General features: G+C 47.1%; 1 protein-coding gene across 1 annotated transcript in view; it reads left to right on the forward strand.

Moving 5' to 3' along the window:
• Positions 1 to 17,580, forward strand: part of LOC118510496 — a 109,692-nt gene that overhangs the window by 31,971 nt on the left and 60,141 nt on the right. The gene's annotated exons all lie outside the window — the stretch shown is intronic.

Consider the following 17,580-nt stretch of genomic DNA (forward strand, 5'->3'; position numbering starts at 1 on the left):
AAGATATTTAGTTCCAAAATTTCTAAAATTTTATCTTAATTCCACGAAAAATACGGAACATGAGTTCTTACTACCACACGGCTAATTAATTCACTTTGAAAGTTCTCGTTTGAAAGATTTCTTTTTTAATTGAAATTCTCGTCCAATGTTTGCCGGCCCAATAAACACGCTGGAAATTGCAGGGAAAACAGAGCTAAATGAAACAAAAAAATGCTCCGGATCGATGTAAATGAGGATCATCCTTTTTGTGGGAAATTTTACCATTTTCCACGCGATACGATTCTACCTGTATTGTTGGGCGCTTCTTCCGTTGCTGGCCAGTTTTTGCATGAGCGAGTGTAACAAAAAATCGTGGAGTTCTTTTTTATGACACACAGACGCGCGCACACAGTCAAGAAAACCCTTAACCATTACGGAATCTCGTCAAGGTGTCGGTTGGTGGCGGTGGCGACGATGAACGACACAAGAGCACAACAACCCGGATAAGAGTATATTTCATTTCGGACAGCTGCCCATCTCCATCCCGGCTGACCGTCCGTGGTCTCGGTTCATGCAGCATCACGTGCCTTTCCAACCTTTTTCCCCGCCAAAAAAAAAACAGAAAACCGGATGTTCCATTTTCAGACCCCACGCTCGCCATAGTGTGCAGTTTTGGGTGCCTTATTTATTTCCCTTTACTCGCGCTGCTTATGTTTATTATTTTCAGCGCACCTTACCATCGTATATCACGTGCCAGCACCACCATTACGAATGAAGTAAATGCGCCCCGAGAATCCGCGTCCGTGTGTGCAAGAACAACGGCATCGAAACTGTGGAATGGCCAAAGCCAAACTGAACAAACAAAAAACTCTCGGTGCCCACCACCACCGGTGTCTTCGAACCGTCTTCAGGTGAGGGCGAGGTCGCGCGAAAACGATAAAACCCACCGTGAAAATCGGTGAGCATGGAGCAATCCGGGGGGTCGGGGAAACTTCCAAAACCGGGGAAAGGGAAAAAAGGGAAGATTTATGTTTATCTGACGGAATTTGCACCCATCCCCGGGTGTTTTGGGGTTTTGTCGTGGTGTTTTTCTTTCCTTTCCCCGTTTATTGCGTTGAATTTCACTAACTTTCTGCCGACGTCATTCGAGATACTTAGTCGAAGGGATTTAGATCCCCCCCCCCCCCCCACATTCCCAGACCCACTCACTCAGCACCAATCTTCCTTGCCTTTGTTTGCGTAAAGCCAGCGAGCGAAAAGTTGGTTTGTTTTCGGTCGCAATTGCTAAATGAAGACGCGAGAAACTAATTCCCTCGCCAAGCGCTACCGGGAAGGCGGGCAAAGGGCCTTTTTAGGGCAGCGTCCCATGGATCCATTCCCAAACCGCCACTGTCCACTGGGAAATGCTTCGTGCATCATTGCGTCAACCGAATAGTTTGTGTGTTTGGCGGAGTTCGTTTGGTGTTGCTTGAGGCACCCGCGTTCTTCTTTCTCTTTCGGCTGAACCGAAACTAATGAAGGGAGCAATAAAAACCAACCCAACAGAATGGACGCCCACCACATACCACGGGTGGCCTCTAAACCTGCGAGCATGGGAAAGGTAGCAAGTGCTCAAACAAAGTGTCTGGAAGGTTTTGTACGCTCAATCGCATTACCTCGCAGCCACGGGTACTGGTGCAGGTGCTGCGTGCGATCCGGTGCCGGATGCTTGTAATAAACCTCATCGATACATCGAACATAATTCAGCTGATTGGGACGCTATAATCCTCGATAAGATCAAAATCAATTCACCGAACCATGTGAGACCGAGAGAGAGAGAGAGAGAGAGCGAGATACAGAGAGCCCATAAAACGACACAGTAATATTTCTCGGTAAGGGCTTATTATCCGCTTGCATGTCTTTGCAGCTTTTTTGAAAGAATCATAGCTGCTTTTTGATTCACATTAAAATGTTCTCACACAGGACAAAGGTAACGAGCAGCTAACCGCCAGAGAATAATAAGAAATTGTATTATTTCCGCGCACTCGAGTTTAGTAGATATACCTTCTTGATTATCAAAATTATTATTAAAAATGTTGTAAACAATATTTATCAACTAGCAGGAAATTATTTGAACCAATTCTTCATCTGAAAAAGAAGTTATTCAACAGAATTTTTACTCTTTTTGAATTTGTTGTAACCCCGCCTGAAAGTATACAATCGGTTGTTTAAATCGATCATCGATTGCTAGATTTTGAATATTCATTTCAACGTTGAAACATTGTTTTGCATACTTTTAGGCGGGAATACTTATATCTTATATTGAGCCCTTTTGGAAAATTCTATTCCTATAACAAAGATGTCCTAGCAATTGCTTACAATGCTTCATATTCACAAAAAAAAAGAACTATAAGCTACTTACTACTGTCCTACCAACCGGCTCATCTTAACGAACCTATCACACACAGCACAGCAAAGTGACGTTAAGCGAAATGAATCCAATCATTTTCATCCTCACACATCAACGCTCAGTCGGGTTGCTTTAGCTTGCAAACGTTTGTTTTCGATCGGCCTCACACATCGACGAGGTAACTAACCTCTAACGACATCTCACTAAGTAACAGCGTGATGAGCGCGATATCAAAGTCATTTCATCAATCGAGCAACAGAAAATAGCGCCATGGCACCACACCGGGCAGCACAAGAAAGCAAGCGGAAGTAAATAGGAAAATCGTTTACCACGTGCCCGGAGTTTTTTTCTTCTTTCTTTCGTATTGCCATTTCCAATCGCGTTTTTTTTGTGAGAGAAAAATCCAGCCCCAGTGATAAATTGGATTGTGCAATTTATCGGTTATTTGCCTGGTGGAAATGAGGCACCGGTTCTCGGTTCGACTTCTGGGCACACTCCACAAATAGGACGATCGGCTTTTGTTTGGTCGGGGGATGGCTTTCAAGAATGCCCATTGTTTCACAGTCTTAACGGTTGAGGGTGGTTTTCCGTTCGGAGAGAGAGGGGGAATCGTTTGTTTTGCACCGGCTCGGTTTCTCCCAGCTCGCATCGAATCGAACAGCAGCCATAAGCTTTTCCCGGTCGGGTCTCTGGGTGGATTTCCAAACCAACGGAGACCGTGGAGTGGCCCATTGTCAATGACGACGACGACGACGTCGACGACATTCACAGCCCATTCGATGGAGATTGGGAGGTGCTTTTATGTTAAGACTATTGCGACAGTTTAATGTTCCCTGGCCTTTTTTTCTGTTCTCGCTTCCGACTTCGTTCTACGCTCGACCGCTCGTCGTATGATATATTTGCTTCGAAAGCACAATGAAGGTACCTCGAGCCTCGGGGCTCTTTTTCTTAGCCAACCCAACGTGTTTGTGTGGGACTGTGTGAGGATTCAGCACCATAGGTTCGTTACTGCCGAAGGATGAAGCACCTCATGTAAAAGCTACTGGCATGGCATCGTTTCCTCCACGAGCAGGGCTAAACAAACACAAACGCACAAGATTTATGAGTGTGTTTCTTCTGTCAGGCTATAATCGTTATGTTTTCTTGTCGCCATAAGTAGGTTTTTGTGCAACAAAAGGTAGCGCGCTGCACGGCCCGGGCCTGGCTGGGCCTTTTGTTTTTCGGGCCGGGCCAGCTTCGGGTTGTGCCAATTGCGAAACCGGCCGAGAACAAACCGGAGCAAAATGTCGATTTCCACGTGCGTCTTTATTCGACTTTTATTGACTCTTTCAGGTGTGGATGATGATAATGACGACGAGAGCGAGAGAGAGAGAGAGAGAGAGAGAGAGAGAGAGAGACCTCTCGTATTGCCATTTAAACCCATTGTTGATACAAGGTATGAAAAAGGTGTCGTTAGAGCTGTGGGGTGGAAACAATTTCATTTCGTTGAGGGATCTTTTTATGAGTGATTGAGGTGATTGCTTCGAAAAATATTGGGATTTTTGTTTCCTCTTCGTCTAATTGTATTAAAAACAGCTCATCAGCTAATAAAACTGATTGCAATCAATCAACTCAAGGTGACATTGGAAGGTGAAAAAAGGGTGTTTAAGTACAGGTTGGTTAGAATGACACACGCGTTTAACCTAACGAAATCCTCGTGTCATCATTCAAAAACCAAATAAGCATTTCATTAAGCTCCACTGGGCGACAGTTTGAAGTCGCCGGCAAAATTGGCCTGGATCAATCCTTCAATTATTCATAACCACAAACGTTCGCCATTCGGTTCGATCGGCGGTGGCTAACACATTGACCAGCGCGTATGATGATGTGCCAGTTGGTGCTGTGGTAAACCAGTGGATGCACCACCGTAATGTAATGCTACAAATATACGTCTGCCCATCGAATGTGGACAACAATTCCGGCAATTACCAACCAACAGAACCAAAGTGCCGGAAAGTTGATATAAATTGATGTGAAGTTAATTTAACACGCGACGCGCACTCATGCGACTGGTAGAGGTTCGCGTGGCACATTAACTTTTGAAGTGGCTGCACATATGCACGTGCCACGGCTAATCGTTCCGCGATTTTAAGCGTACTTCAATTTTGCGCACAGATAATGGCCTGGTCCTGTTCTTGCACACAGCGAGTTTAAAGCCCTTACCCGCTTTTTTAGATGAATAATGCATTAGATTGGTTCGTTGTACGTCATTGTACAAAAAAGGAAGGGTCGCCCCAAGAAAAGACCAAGTCGAGCTAGCGATTCACAAGATGGTGATGCATTAGAGTCAATCGCGGGTTGTCCTTCCCCAGTCCGTGCTTGTGGGAGCTTTCGGACATCATTTGCATTTATTGCGAGCATTGTGCTAGCGATCGTTCAATCCAAACCCTTCCCAGAATTCCTTCCTGCTCCAATCGATCGAAGCGCTTCGGTTCGTTGAATCGCACCGGATGGATGGATGGAACCGGTTGGAGGTACGGTAAAAGGGATAGCCCGAACCCTTTATCGGACAAAGTTCTCGTTGTGCTTTTTCTTCTTCTTTTGGCCGATTGGTTTGTTTGTAGTTCACACTCGTCACGCTCGTTTCCCAGTATTCTGCTGCTGCTCGCCGCCGTATTTATCCAGTCGCCCAGTGCGCCAGTAAGTGTTTCACGGGAAAAAGGGTATTAAATTGCAAACAAGTGACCTGCAGCTCAGAAAACCCACACGAAGCTGTGGTGGCTGAATGTTATCATGCACGGTTAATGTCGGAAGAATCATTTCGGGGGAAATATTTAAATTAAATACGTCCATGAACCTGACGGCTGGATGCATGTCCTTAACAGCAAAACAGCACATCAAAAAGTCGAAAATGAATGGTCCTCTTCAAATCAGAGACCCCAACCAAATGACTGTCCTTCTGATTTGTTTGCCAGCGTCTATACTCTAATCAAATGCTTGAATGTGTTCATTCACTTAAGCAAATTTCGCCCTCGCACGCGGCCAAAGCTCCCCGGTCATATGGAGTAAGAAACCCAAACCTCAAAAAGTACTTCGACACACCAAACAGATACCACCACAAAATGCACGAGCGGACGAACCCAGAACACACACACCCACACCCACACGAACACATTGACAAATGGATGATGGAATCAGCAATGCAAATCGGGTGAGGATTGGGCCCTGGCAAATGATATGATTAATGTTGTTCCACACTCCACACATGAAATATGGACAGTGGCCAGTTTTTGGCAAACGGTTCCTTGTGCTGTTGAAATCAGATTTTCGGTAGCTTTCGTCTGTCCTTTTCTCTCCCTCGGGCTTGATTCGAGGGATTGGGAAATGAAGTCTGCAAACCGAGGTCTGCAACCCTATACAACGGTATCGCCCTGATTCGCTCCATCAAAGTTCACGATGTTCCCTCCGGTTTGGAAAACCGCTGTTAATGTTTGACCATTTGTTGTTGTAGGAGCAGTGGCCGCGGACAGTGGACGACGGACCGGCTGATGTTCGTCGTGATTCGTGTGATTTGTTGTGTAGGGCTTTGCGGAGGTGCAAGCTCGTATGCAAATCACATCGTCGCACGATTGAGCCCATGATTGACCGTCCGGCCAGAATACGGAAACCCCTCCTCCCGGTCGAGCTGCCTCCGGATTCATGGTGGCTTTTGTGGAAAAAGCTTGACCAAGGGAAAGAAGAATGGGCAGGGACTTCAATCCAGCAATCAGTGTTCTGGCGGAGGATTTATCGGATCATTCTCGTTCAATTACAGCAAGTGCTCGAGGAGTTTTGTTTTGCTGTTGTTTCGGGTAATATTCGCAATTTGGAGCTATTTTCGTTCAGATTTACGTTATTTGATGAATATTTGATATTTATGAAAAGCTAAATGCATTTTGATTTTTAATAAATTATACAGTACCTTCACTAGGTGAGTGAATTCGATGATACGTGGATTTTAGAATAAAACGGCATCTCCTTACTCATTAGGCCTGCTGGGGAAGTACTCGGCAATGCTCACAGTGTATCGCCGTTGTCTGCCAATCCAATATCTGAAGCACTCTGACATCAACGCTATCGCTCCATGTCAGTTTGAGCTTATTTTGTTCATGTGAACTATCCTAAAAGGTCCGGTGTCATTCTCATGAAATGAAAAGCCCAACGAAGTCTGGCGTGTCTAACTCGCAGCACGATGGGTGGATAACTGTACAGGTCAGAGCAGTCGTGGTTAATGCACCTTGGAGGACTTAGAAGGAATGGAAGGTTCCTATCAGCTTGATCGAGACTGGATTGAGTGATCTGATCAACTCTTTAAGGCTCAGCAATTTATATCCTAGAGTCTATGCTAAACTGGCGCTTGTTTAGTAAGACTAACGGTGCTCTGTAAGCGGTGAAGCCCCTGGTGACCGCCAACGCCAAAAGTCCTTCTGCGCATCTTACTTACAAACACGTCTAAGAGGTAGTTCGTAATTTTTGGACATTTTTGGAGTCCATGCTTCAGATTCCTATGCAAGTACTGGGACTTGAAATGTTCTATTCAGTTCTAGAATTTCCATTACTTTGTGTTTATCTGATGAGTTTAACTTCTTCAATTCTCAATAACACAAATCCATACATTGATGATGGTGAAACAGATAACTCAATATCCTTCTTTGAATAGGACCCGCCATGCGTTCATTTGTACTTGAGCTTTTCAATAGAAACACGTTGATTTAATTTCAATCCTTTCGGGATGGATTTACATTTCGAACCCCTTTTTCTCTGCTGCTGCTACCTGCTCTACTGCTCCATGCAGATGCGATGTAATCCTACGCAAAAAGAAAGAAAAAAATCCTCTCAATCCTCCACTAGGCCCGGTAGATGTACCTTCCTGAATAATTCCACCGACAAATGTGCGGAGAATATTTATTATCATTCAATCCTGCATCCTGTTGGGTTGGGGTTTGGCGGCAGTCGACTGACTTTACCTCGCAAAACATTCACTTCGCTTGTGAAGTCAATTAACATTCGTACAAATTCCATTTGTGTGTGTGAGGGATGCTTTTTTTTGTTGTTGTTGGCCGTGTTGGTGGTCTGAACCTACCACCCTCCCACCCGGTAGCTTTCTACTGCAAGTGGTGAGAATGTGGGCAAATTGTGTTTTCCTGCCAGTGTGTGCTTCGAGATACTTCGAGCTTCAGAATGTCAATGCTATCCTGCTCACCAAACCTAAAACCCAAATCCAGTTAGCTTCCGCATTCGCAGGTGACGTACCTTCGGTGTCTGCTGGCCGGGGATGATTGTTTCTGTATTTTTGTCACATAATCTAACCCACCTTTCCCGATTCCTCTTCCTCCTGCTTTGTGGAGTCCGAATGTGCGCCCGTTCCTCGTAAAAGGCACGTCGATCAACCTGACCGGGTGTCGGTGACTCGTCGAGATTTGGTATGCAACAAACGATGCCCGGTGTCGGTACAGATCTCTGCCGCATTCGTTTCCTATTGGCCCAGAAAATTGCCAGCACGATGCCGGGCGGTCCACTTGGTGTGGGTCGGAGACTTGTGACCTGAAATTGTTGCGCCTGCAACTTCCACCTTCCCATCTTGGACAAAGCCGTAGGACATCGTCCTGTTAAAAGTACGCCAGTGAAAGTATTCTGAGTAAGTGTCGAAAAATGGATGGCAACATTCTCGGAATAACTCTATCAAAACGAAATGAGCCCCGAACGGATGGTGTCACCCTCGTAAGGGGGGGAGAGTGGGAAATCGAAGAAGAAAAAGAACCAACTCTGCGTAGGTTTCGGATCCGGCAATGGTTAGGCAACTGGCCTTCATTATAAAGCCCCTGTTGGAAAAGGTTAGTATTCAAAGAACCAGAAAGAACAAAACAAAAAGGTCTATAGAAGAAGCATGGATCTCTCACTTAACAGGAACCCCCACAAACAGGCTCATCTCGCACCAAACGTTGGTCCAGTGGGTAAAAGCCAGCATGCCCACTGCCGTTGTGCAAACGGAAACATCCGCCCGGAATCGGACCGTAATGTAAAATGGGAGGCCGACGGTCAGTGAGCGTGCACTGCGTCCATTTTACTTCTGTCTGTTCGGTCGAGCACGAACTGAAAGCTTCGTTGATCCCTTTCAGAAATCGAGTTGCCTCACTGCAGGCAAACCGGGCCAACAATCCCGACAGGTTGACACCGGCGCAAGAATGCACGGACACCGGTGCTTGACCATGCCCATCGGACCACGCTCGCTGTCGGCTCGATGCTGGCACGAGACTCCGAGAAGGCAGACGACAGGATATTGTGCCGTAAAATGTAAATGAGATTTTCATCATCCATAATAGAGGCAGGAAAATGAGATCGTGCACAGTTCAGCCATGAGCTGGACTGGACAGGTCCGCCGAGCTTTGGCCCTGTTTGCCGTTGCCCACCTCGAACGATGATATCTGCCGGCTGTGCTGTGCTACAGAATTCTACCGTTTTGCACAAAAACCCACGCGTTCTGTTGGGTAGAGCAGTACTCTGCGTCCATTACAAGCACAAAGCAGGTGCGCGACTTTTTCTCGCATTCTAATCTGTCTGTCAGACGGAGCGAGCCATCGCGACACGTCCGTCGATAATTATCTGCCATCATTAGCCCGGGATGTTGCGAATACAGCGCAACGCAATGAATGAGGAGTAAATGAAAATTAGATTGTTGCCGAGGACCAACCGGTTACCTTCGGTTGCCACCGGGCTGGTACGAGTGAGCCGTCGTAATGAAACTAGGCTAATGTTGAGATTAGTTCGGACGGGTTCGGTACGCGTTCCGAGTGAATCGGTGAAAAAGAAGCGCGACAGAAGATTAGTTATTGAACAGGGGATTAAAATTAAGGTCCGTTGTACGTTCCAACAGGCTGACCGGAGATTCGAGTTCCGAATTCATTCATTATCCCTTCTACATGATTGAGTTCATTAAAGAGGTTCATTTGTTATCCGTTTTTTCCTCCATTGCTGCTCTGAAGTTTCAGGTACAGTTCTAATAAAATTCTTATTCCCCAGCAAATCAACGAACAGTGTTGGAGATAAACAAGATGGCCCCTGCAACAAACCTTAAAGTTTCACAGTAAAACAAATCGCAACATCTCTCCCGAACGCAACTTTACGAGCTTACGAGCTTAAATTAGCGAAAGCATCACCATAAACTGCAGATAAACTGGTGGGCAGAAAATTTGCGTGGGCCGCACGAGTCCCGCATGGCCGGGTCCATCCACCGTCTGTGTCACGGGGCACGGGTCTTATCTGGACGGGCATAATCTGCTCCTTTCTGCCGGCTGTGCTGGTGGACACGAACGCACACCACTGCGGACGGAGGTTTTTTGGGCAATTTGCCAAAGTCTTGGCCACACAGGCTGGTGGTTGTTGGTGAACCCGTCACGTCGCCAAATAATGTTGCCCCGGGAAAGGAGAGGATAGCCCAAAAAAGCGACGACGACACGGAAAAAGAAACAAACAGCGCGAAAGACAAACATGCACGAACCTGAGCTGAAAATGGGGGGGTGGGGGGGCGCCAACCTCGGCGTTAACCTAAAGTTGAACGGCTTGTGAGATGAATGGTCCGCACTCACACACACACATAGACCACGTGGTTAGCTCCGGTTTTGCTCACTCCAAATCATTGGCAGACGGCATGCGGGTTGCGTGCATTTAGGGGCCGTCATCCTTATCCGACGAATGGAACACACGGCCAACGGTACAACCAGCAGTTGGGGAAAATAAAACTGAACACAGAACCGGGGGGGAAAAAAATGGCGAATGAAGCCTCGTTGTTGTGCCTTCGCGTGAGTTGGGTAAGAAAAAGAGTAAGAAGTTGGATTCCTCGGTTGAGCAATCGTATGGTACCCGGTGACTAATGCGTATGCCAGCATCAAGCATGGTGTGTTCTCAACCAGCTGGAATGCCGGAAGTATGCCGGGCACTGTTTTGGTGTCCGTTGCCGCAAAGCGCACGCAGCATGAACCTGCCTCCTCGGTCTAAGGGAACGGTTACACTCGGGGAAGGGAGGGGCGGTTAGAATGCGACCGGGTTTTTATCTGCATGACATAAATTTTGGAACTACATGCGTTCCCAACGACGATGGTTGGTTGGCGTGGAAAGTGGAACCGCCGTCACACAAACCACCAGAAGCTGTGGGGGTCTTGCGTACGGATCCACTCTTGGAATTAGAAACCTCAAACTCCGGGCATATGCCTCCGTTTGCGAGAGTGTGTGTGGTTTAGCAGAAACCGAAAAACTGAGAATAGACAGACTGTGCTTTTGGTTGCTGTTTCGGTTCCCGTTTTTAAAAAGGGATCGAGTGGATCATTAACGGGTAGAAGGATGCAAAGAGCTTTTCCTGTACATGTGTGTGTGTGTGGTTTTGGGCTAACAATTTTGTTGCTATTTCCGGGTTCTCCTTACTCTCCCACTTACACCAGAACTTCTAACCCACCACAAAGACGTAGGAGTATGGGCCAGATGGTTCAACAGCGCACCCGGGCAAAAAACCCTTATCTGAGAAAATAGATTCCGGGTTGATGGGCCACCCGGAGGTATAATAGGTTACAGGAGATAGTGCGTTACGTTTCGGGATCTTCGAAACTCGTCTATTTTCGCTCGCCCACCAGCGAACCCTGCCATCCATAAAGTGCCATAAAGTAAATTATCGATGAGAATTTATTTTTACGACTTTCCGGATGCTGATGCTCCGGACCTTTGTCTGCTGCGTGCCCGGGTAATCACTCCCCGTGATTTACTTAATTTTCCGGCAATTGGATTCCATATTTACTGACGTTGATTTTGATTGCCGTGCATATCAGCTCGTTTGCTTTGTTGTAATTCTCGTCCGGGACCAAACCTTTTGTTTACGTTTAGATGTTTTGTTTACGCTTAGACGTCACACCATACTTGACGAAAGCTAGTTTCGTCAAGATTTTGATAAACGAAATATTTCAAGGATACAGTGAGTAAGGATGAGTGTCGCTCGCGTGGGGGGCACTCAGAAAGTTTATAAATAGGGCAGAAAACACAATTATATCTCTCTTCGAATTTGGAATCTGAACACGACGCTTGGTAAATATTGCAACACACATCGATCCGAAACTCCGCGAAATCTTCATGGTGCCGTGACCAGGATATAGCTCGAATTTCTGGTGCTTTCGCGAGTTTGATCGACCCATCGTTCACCGTTTTCTGTGTCGTACCACATTTCGTTTGGATTTTCGTGCACCGTACAGCTGTTTTTGCCGCATCACGCATTACACTGCAGGTCACTCACTCACACGCACATACACACACACAAGATTGCACAATGCCCGTACCACCCGTTGTTTTGGCGTCCCGTCGGACAATTTTGTTGGCGTCCCTTACTCGGTACGAGAAATTTTTGGATAGTTTCGTTCACGCACGGGATCAAGTACAAGTGGAGGTTCGCTTAAGAAAATTCGAAACATTATGCAAGGACCTAGAGAGTGTTCAACAAGAATTAGAGGATTCCGCTTCCACGCTGGAAGAAACAACGCAGAATGCTACATTTCGAGAGAATTTCGAGAATAGATTGATTCGTGTCCAATCTCAACTGCAGGCAAAGCTAGCTCCTACCGCGCACCCGAGCACTGGATCGAACTCACTCAAGGGCATCAAGCTTCCCACCATCGCGCATCATACGTCACAGGGTCACGAACTGAGTCACTCGCGGCGAATAACCTTTCCGCGTCAAACTAGTTTTGGTACCACGTCACATGAAACGCCAAATTGCATTTTATGCAATTCCTCGCATTCATTGCTAAAATGCCCACGATTTGAAGGAATGGAGCCTAAGGATCGCTATCGTTTCGCGATGACCGCGCGTTTATGCACAAATTGCTTACGCGAGAATCATGCGGCTCGTGATTGTCCGGCGCACTACAAATGCCGGTATTGTAATTTGGCACACCACACAAAACTGCACTTCACACCGAATAGCCCTAGTTACACAGCTCCGCCACATCACACACACAACACCGCTAACGATCACACAGCCACCGATAACACACAACCCCCATTTGCAGCAGCACTACAGCAAGCACCCGAGCAGGTATTGCTCCAAACTGCTTTCGTGAATATTATTGATGATTTCGGAATTGCTCATCCTGCGCGCGCGCTGTTGGACAGCGCATCGCAGCCGAATCTAACTAGCGATCGACTCGCTAAACGGCTAAGTTTGAAGACGAGTAACGTACACGTTACCACGCTAAATTGGATTTTGTCACCACCCAACACCTGGAAAACCGTTGTGGCTAATCGTGTTGCTGAGATCCAGAACTATTCACGTCCTCGTCAGTGGAAACACATTCCCGGCTCAACAAATCTCGCCGGCCTGGTATCTCGTGGGATGTCAGCAGTGGACATGCTGAAAAGGTCGATATGGAGTTGTGGTCCCGAGTGGTTGGGGCTACCTGCTTTTGATTGGCCAATATCGAATCCATTGCTGGCTGCCGAAGCTGATATTGAAATTCGTCGGACACACACACAACAATCGTCACAAGTTACTTCATCCGCGATCACACATAAATTCCTGGAAGCAGCTAAACTCACATTATGCATCCTGGCGCAACAAGACGAGTTTTCATTGGAGATCTGGTTGCTGAAAAAGGGAGAAACTATAGGGCGGCGCTCACCTCTACGGCGCTTGAAACCATTCCTCGATGAGGAAGGAATAATGCGAGTGGGTGGCCGATTGAAGCTTGCACAGCTTCCCTACCAGTTCAAACACCCTATCCTATTTCCCAAGAACCATCTGTTTGCTCGTCTCATCGCATACCACTTTCATGAAAAGCTGATGCATGGCGGGGGAAGACTATTACTTTCCCAGATTCGAGAAGAATATTGGCCGCTCGACGGACGGAGATTAGTGAAAGGAGTAGTCCGTAATTGTTTTCGTTGCATACGACAGGATCCCGCCCTAGTGCAACAACAAACCGGCCAACTTCCGTATCAACGCATCACTCCGAGCCGGCCGTTTTCTGTTACTGGAGTGGATTACGCCGGCCCAATTTGTCTTAAGCCGACGTACAAGAGAGCTGCCGCTGCCAAGTGTTATTTGTTTTTGTTCTTTTGTTTTGCAACCAAGGCGGTTCACCTGGAGCTGGTCAGCGATCTCACCACTGCAGGGTTCTTGGCCGCTTTACACCGTTCCACAGCCCGGCGCGGGCTACCGTCGGATATACACTCCGACAACGTAAACAACTTGAAGGTCGTCACACGCGCTAAAAGAATTTTTTGAGTTATTTCAGAGTGAGCAACAGCAAAACATCATCGCAACCAACTGCTCTGACATGGGGATTACCTGGCAATTATTCGTGCAACGTTTCTGGAAGCATTGGGCCACTGAGTATCTGCAGGAAATGCAGAAGGACAATAAGGTTGCGGTTCGGTGCGAAATCGTTCCCGGCAGACTGGTCATCCTTGTGGACGATTCCCTCCCCATCACCCGCTGGCCACTGGCGCGCATCATTGATGTACACCCTGGAGAGGATCAGCTTACTCGTGTAGTGAAGCTGAAAACGGCAAAGGGATTAGTCACGCGTCCTGTTACGAAAATTTGCGTTTTACCTGTTGCGAAACCGTCCTGTTAGTACCGCGTGTTAGTTATTTTGTTATGACATTCTGTCATGGGGGGGAGTATGTTTACGTTTAGATGTTTTGTTTACGCTTAGACGTCACACCATACTTGACGAAAGCTAGTTTCGTCAAGATTTTGATAAACGAAATATTTCAAGGATACAGTGAGTAAGGATGAGTGTCGCTCGCGTGGGGGGCACTCAGAAAGTTTATAAATAGGGCAGAAAACACAATTATATCTCTCTTCGAATTTGGAATCTGAACACGACGCTTGGTAAATATTGCAACACACATCGATCCGAAACTCCGCGAAATCTTCATGTGGTTCAAGAATTTGAGTTTGATCGACCCATCGTTCACCGTTTTCTGTGTCGTACCACATTTCGTTTGGATTTTCGTGCACCGTACAGCTGTTTTTGCCGCATCACGCATTACACTGCAGGTCACTCACTCACACGCACATACACACACACAAGATTGCACAATGCCCGTACCACCCGTTGTTTTGGCGTCCCGTCGGACAATTTTGTTGGCGTCCCTTACTCGGTACGAGAAATTTTTGGATAGTTTCGTTCACGCACGGGATCAAGTACAAGTGGAGGTTCGCTTAAGAAAATTCGAAACATTATGCAAGGACCTAGAGAGTGTTCAACAAGAATTAGAGGATTCCGCTTCCACGCTGGAAGAAACAACGCAGAATGCTACATTTCGAGAGAATTTCGAGAATAGATTGATTCGTGTCCAATCTCAACTGCAGGCAAAGCTAGCTCCTACCGCGCACCCGAGCACTGGATCGAACTCACTCAAGGGCATCAAGCTTCCCACCATCGCGCATCATACGTCACAGGGTCACGAACTGAGTCACTCGCGGCGAATAACCTTTCCGCGTCAAACTAGTTTTGGTACCACGTCACATGAAACGCCAAATTGCATTTTATGCAATTCCTCGCATTCATTGCTAAAATGCCCACGATTTGAAGGAATGGAGCCTAAGGATCGCTATCGTTTCGCGATGACCGCGCGTTTATGCACAAATTGCTTACGCGAGAATCATGCGGCTCGTGATTGTCCGGCGCACTACAAATGCCGGTATTGTAATTTGGCACACCACACAAAACTGCACTTCACACCGAATAGCCCTAGTTACACAGCTCCGCCACATCACACACACAACACCGCTAACGATCACACAGCCACCGATAACACACAACCCCCATTTGCAGCAGCACTACAGCAAGCACCCGAGCAGGTATTGCTCCAAACTGCTTTCGTGAATATTATTGATGATTTCGGAATTGCTCATCCTGCGCGCGCGCTGTTGGACAGCGCATCGCAGCCGAATCTAACTAGCGATCGACTCGCTAAACGGCTAAGTTTGAAGACGAGTAACGTACACGTTACCACGCTAAATTGGATTTTGTCACCACCCAACACCTGGAAAACCGTTGTGGCTAATCGTGTTGCTGAGATCCAGAACTATTCACGTCCTCGTCAGTGGAAACACATTCCCGGCTCAACAAATCTCGCCGGCCTGGTATCTCGTGGGATGTCAGCAGTGGACATGCTGAAAAGGTCGATATGGAGTTGTGGTCCCGAGTGGTTGGGGCTACCTGCTTTTGATTGGCCAATATCGAATCCATTGCTGGCTGCCGAAGCTGATATTGAAATTCGTCGGACACACACACAACAATCGTCACAAGTTACTTCATCCGCGATCACACATAAATTCCTGGAAGCAGCTAAACTCACATTATGCATCCTGGCGCAACAAGACGAGTTTTCATTGGAGATCTGGTTGCTGAAAAAGGGAGAAACTATAGGGCGGCGCTCACCTCTACGGCGCTTGAAACCATTCCTCGATGAGGAAGGAATAATGCGAGTGGGTGGCCGATTGAAGCTTGCACAGCTTCCCTACCAGTTCAAACACCCTATCCTATTTCCCAAGAACCATCTGTTTGCTCGTCTCATCGCATACCACTTTCATGAAAAGCTGATGCATGGCGGGGGAAGACTATTACTTTCCCAGATTCGAGAAGAATATTGGCCGCTCGACGGACGGAGATTAGTGAAAGGAGTAGTCCGTAATTGTTTTCGTTGCATACGACAGGATCCCGCCCTAGTGCAACAACAAACCGGCCAACTTCCGTATCAACGCATCACTCCGAGCCGGCCGTTTTCTGTTACTGGAGTGGATTACGCCGGCCCAATTTGTCTTAAGCCGACGTACAAGAGAGCTGCCGCTGCCAAGTGTTATTTGTTTTTGTTCTTTTGTTTTGCAACCAAGGCGGTTCACCTGGAGCTGGTCAGCGATCTCACCACTGCAGGGTTCTTGGCCGCTTTACACCGTTCCACAGCCCGGCGCGGGCTACCGTCGGATATACACTCCGACAACGTAAACAACTTGAAGGTCGTCACACGCGCTAAAAGAATTTTTTGAGTTATTTCAGAGTGAGCAACAGCAAAACATCATCGCAACCAACTGCTCTGACATGGGGATTACCTGGCAATTATTCGTGCAACGTTTCTGGAAGCATTGGGCCACTGAGTATCTGCAGGAAATGCAGAAGGACAATAAGGTTGCGGTTCGGTGCGAAATCGTTCCCGGCAGACTGGTCATCCTTGTGGACGATTCCCTCCCCATCACCCGCTGGCCACTGGCGCGCATCATTGATGTACACCCTGGAGAGGATCAGCTTACTCGTGTAGTGAAGCTGAAAACGGCAAAGGGATTAGTCACGCGTCCTGTTACGAAAATTTGCGTTTTACCTGTTGCGAAACCGTCCTGTTAGTACCGCGTGTTAGTTATTTTGTTATGACATTCTGTCATGGGGGGGAGTATGTTTACGTTTAGATGTTTTGTTTACGCTTAGACGTCACACCATACTTGACGAAAGCTAGTTTCGTCAAGATTTTGATAAACGAAATATTTCAAGGATACAGTGAGTAAGGATGAGTGTCGCTCGCGTGGGGGGCACTCAGAAAGTTTATAAATAGGGCAGAAAACACAATTATATCTCTCTTCGAATTTGGAATCTGAACACGACGCTTGGTAAATATTGCAACACACATCGATCCGAAACTCCGCGAAATCTTCACCTTTTTATCAGCTTAGCTCACTGTTTGCTTCCCGTACGTTCCCTGGGAGCTGTTCGTTGTTGAACGCCAGGGACACAAACACGGCCGTCTAATCAAACTGCATCACAGTAGACTGTGGGTTTTTTTTGTTGTATTCGTTCGCTGCTTTGTTAGTCCTTCCCTCCAACGTTCTCCGTCTCGCTCGCTCCCAGAGACAAAAATCAACGGCTTGCACCGTTGGCGCTCGTTATGGAGATTCCACGGAAAGAGCAACATGAAAATCCGGTTCAACCGGTCTAGTTCAAAAGAATGACGAACCCTCGGCCAACTTCACCAAACTGCAACGTGCATATGCCTTCAGAAAACACACACACACAATTGATGACCGAGGCCCATCACCCAGCCCATGCTTAGTAGGTTGGGATCTGACTGTTGTCGTTCCATTCACAATCCAATCCCCGCATAATCCACCCGACGGAGCGAGGGGGGTTGGAACTACTGTGAATTGTGCAGTTGATGCG

The sequence above is a fragment of the Anopheles stephensi genome, chromosome 3, assembly GCF_013141755.1.
Source record: "Anopheles stephensi strain Indian chromosome 3, UCI_ANSTEP_V1.0, whole genome shotgun sequence".
NCBI lineage: Eukaryota > Metazoa > Arthropoda > Insecta > Diptera > Culicidae > Anopheles > Anopheles stephensi.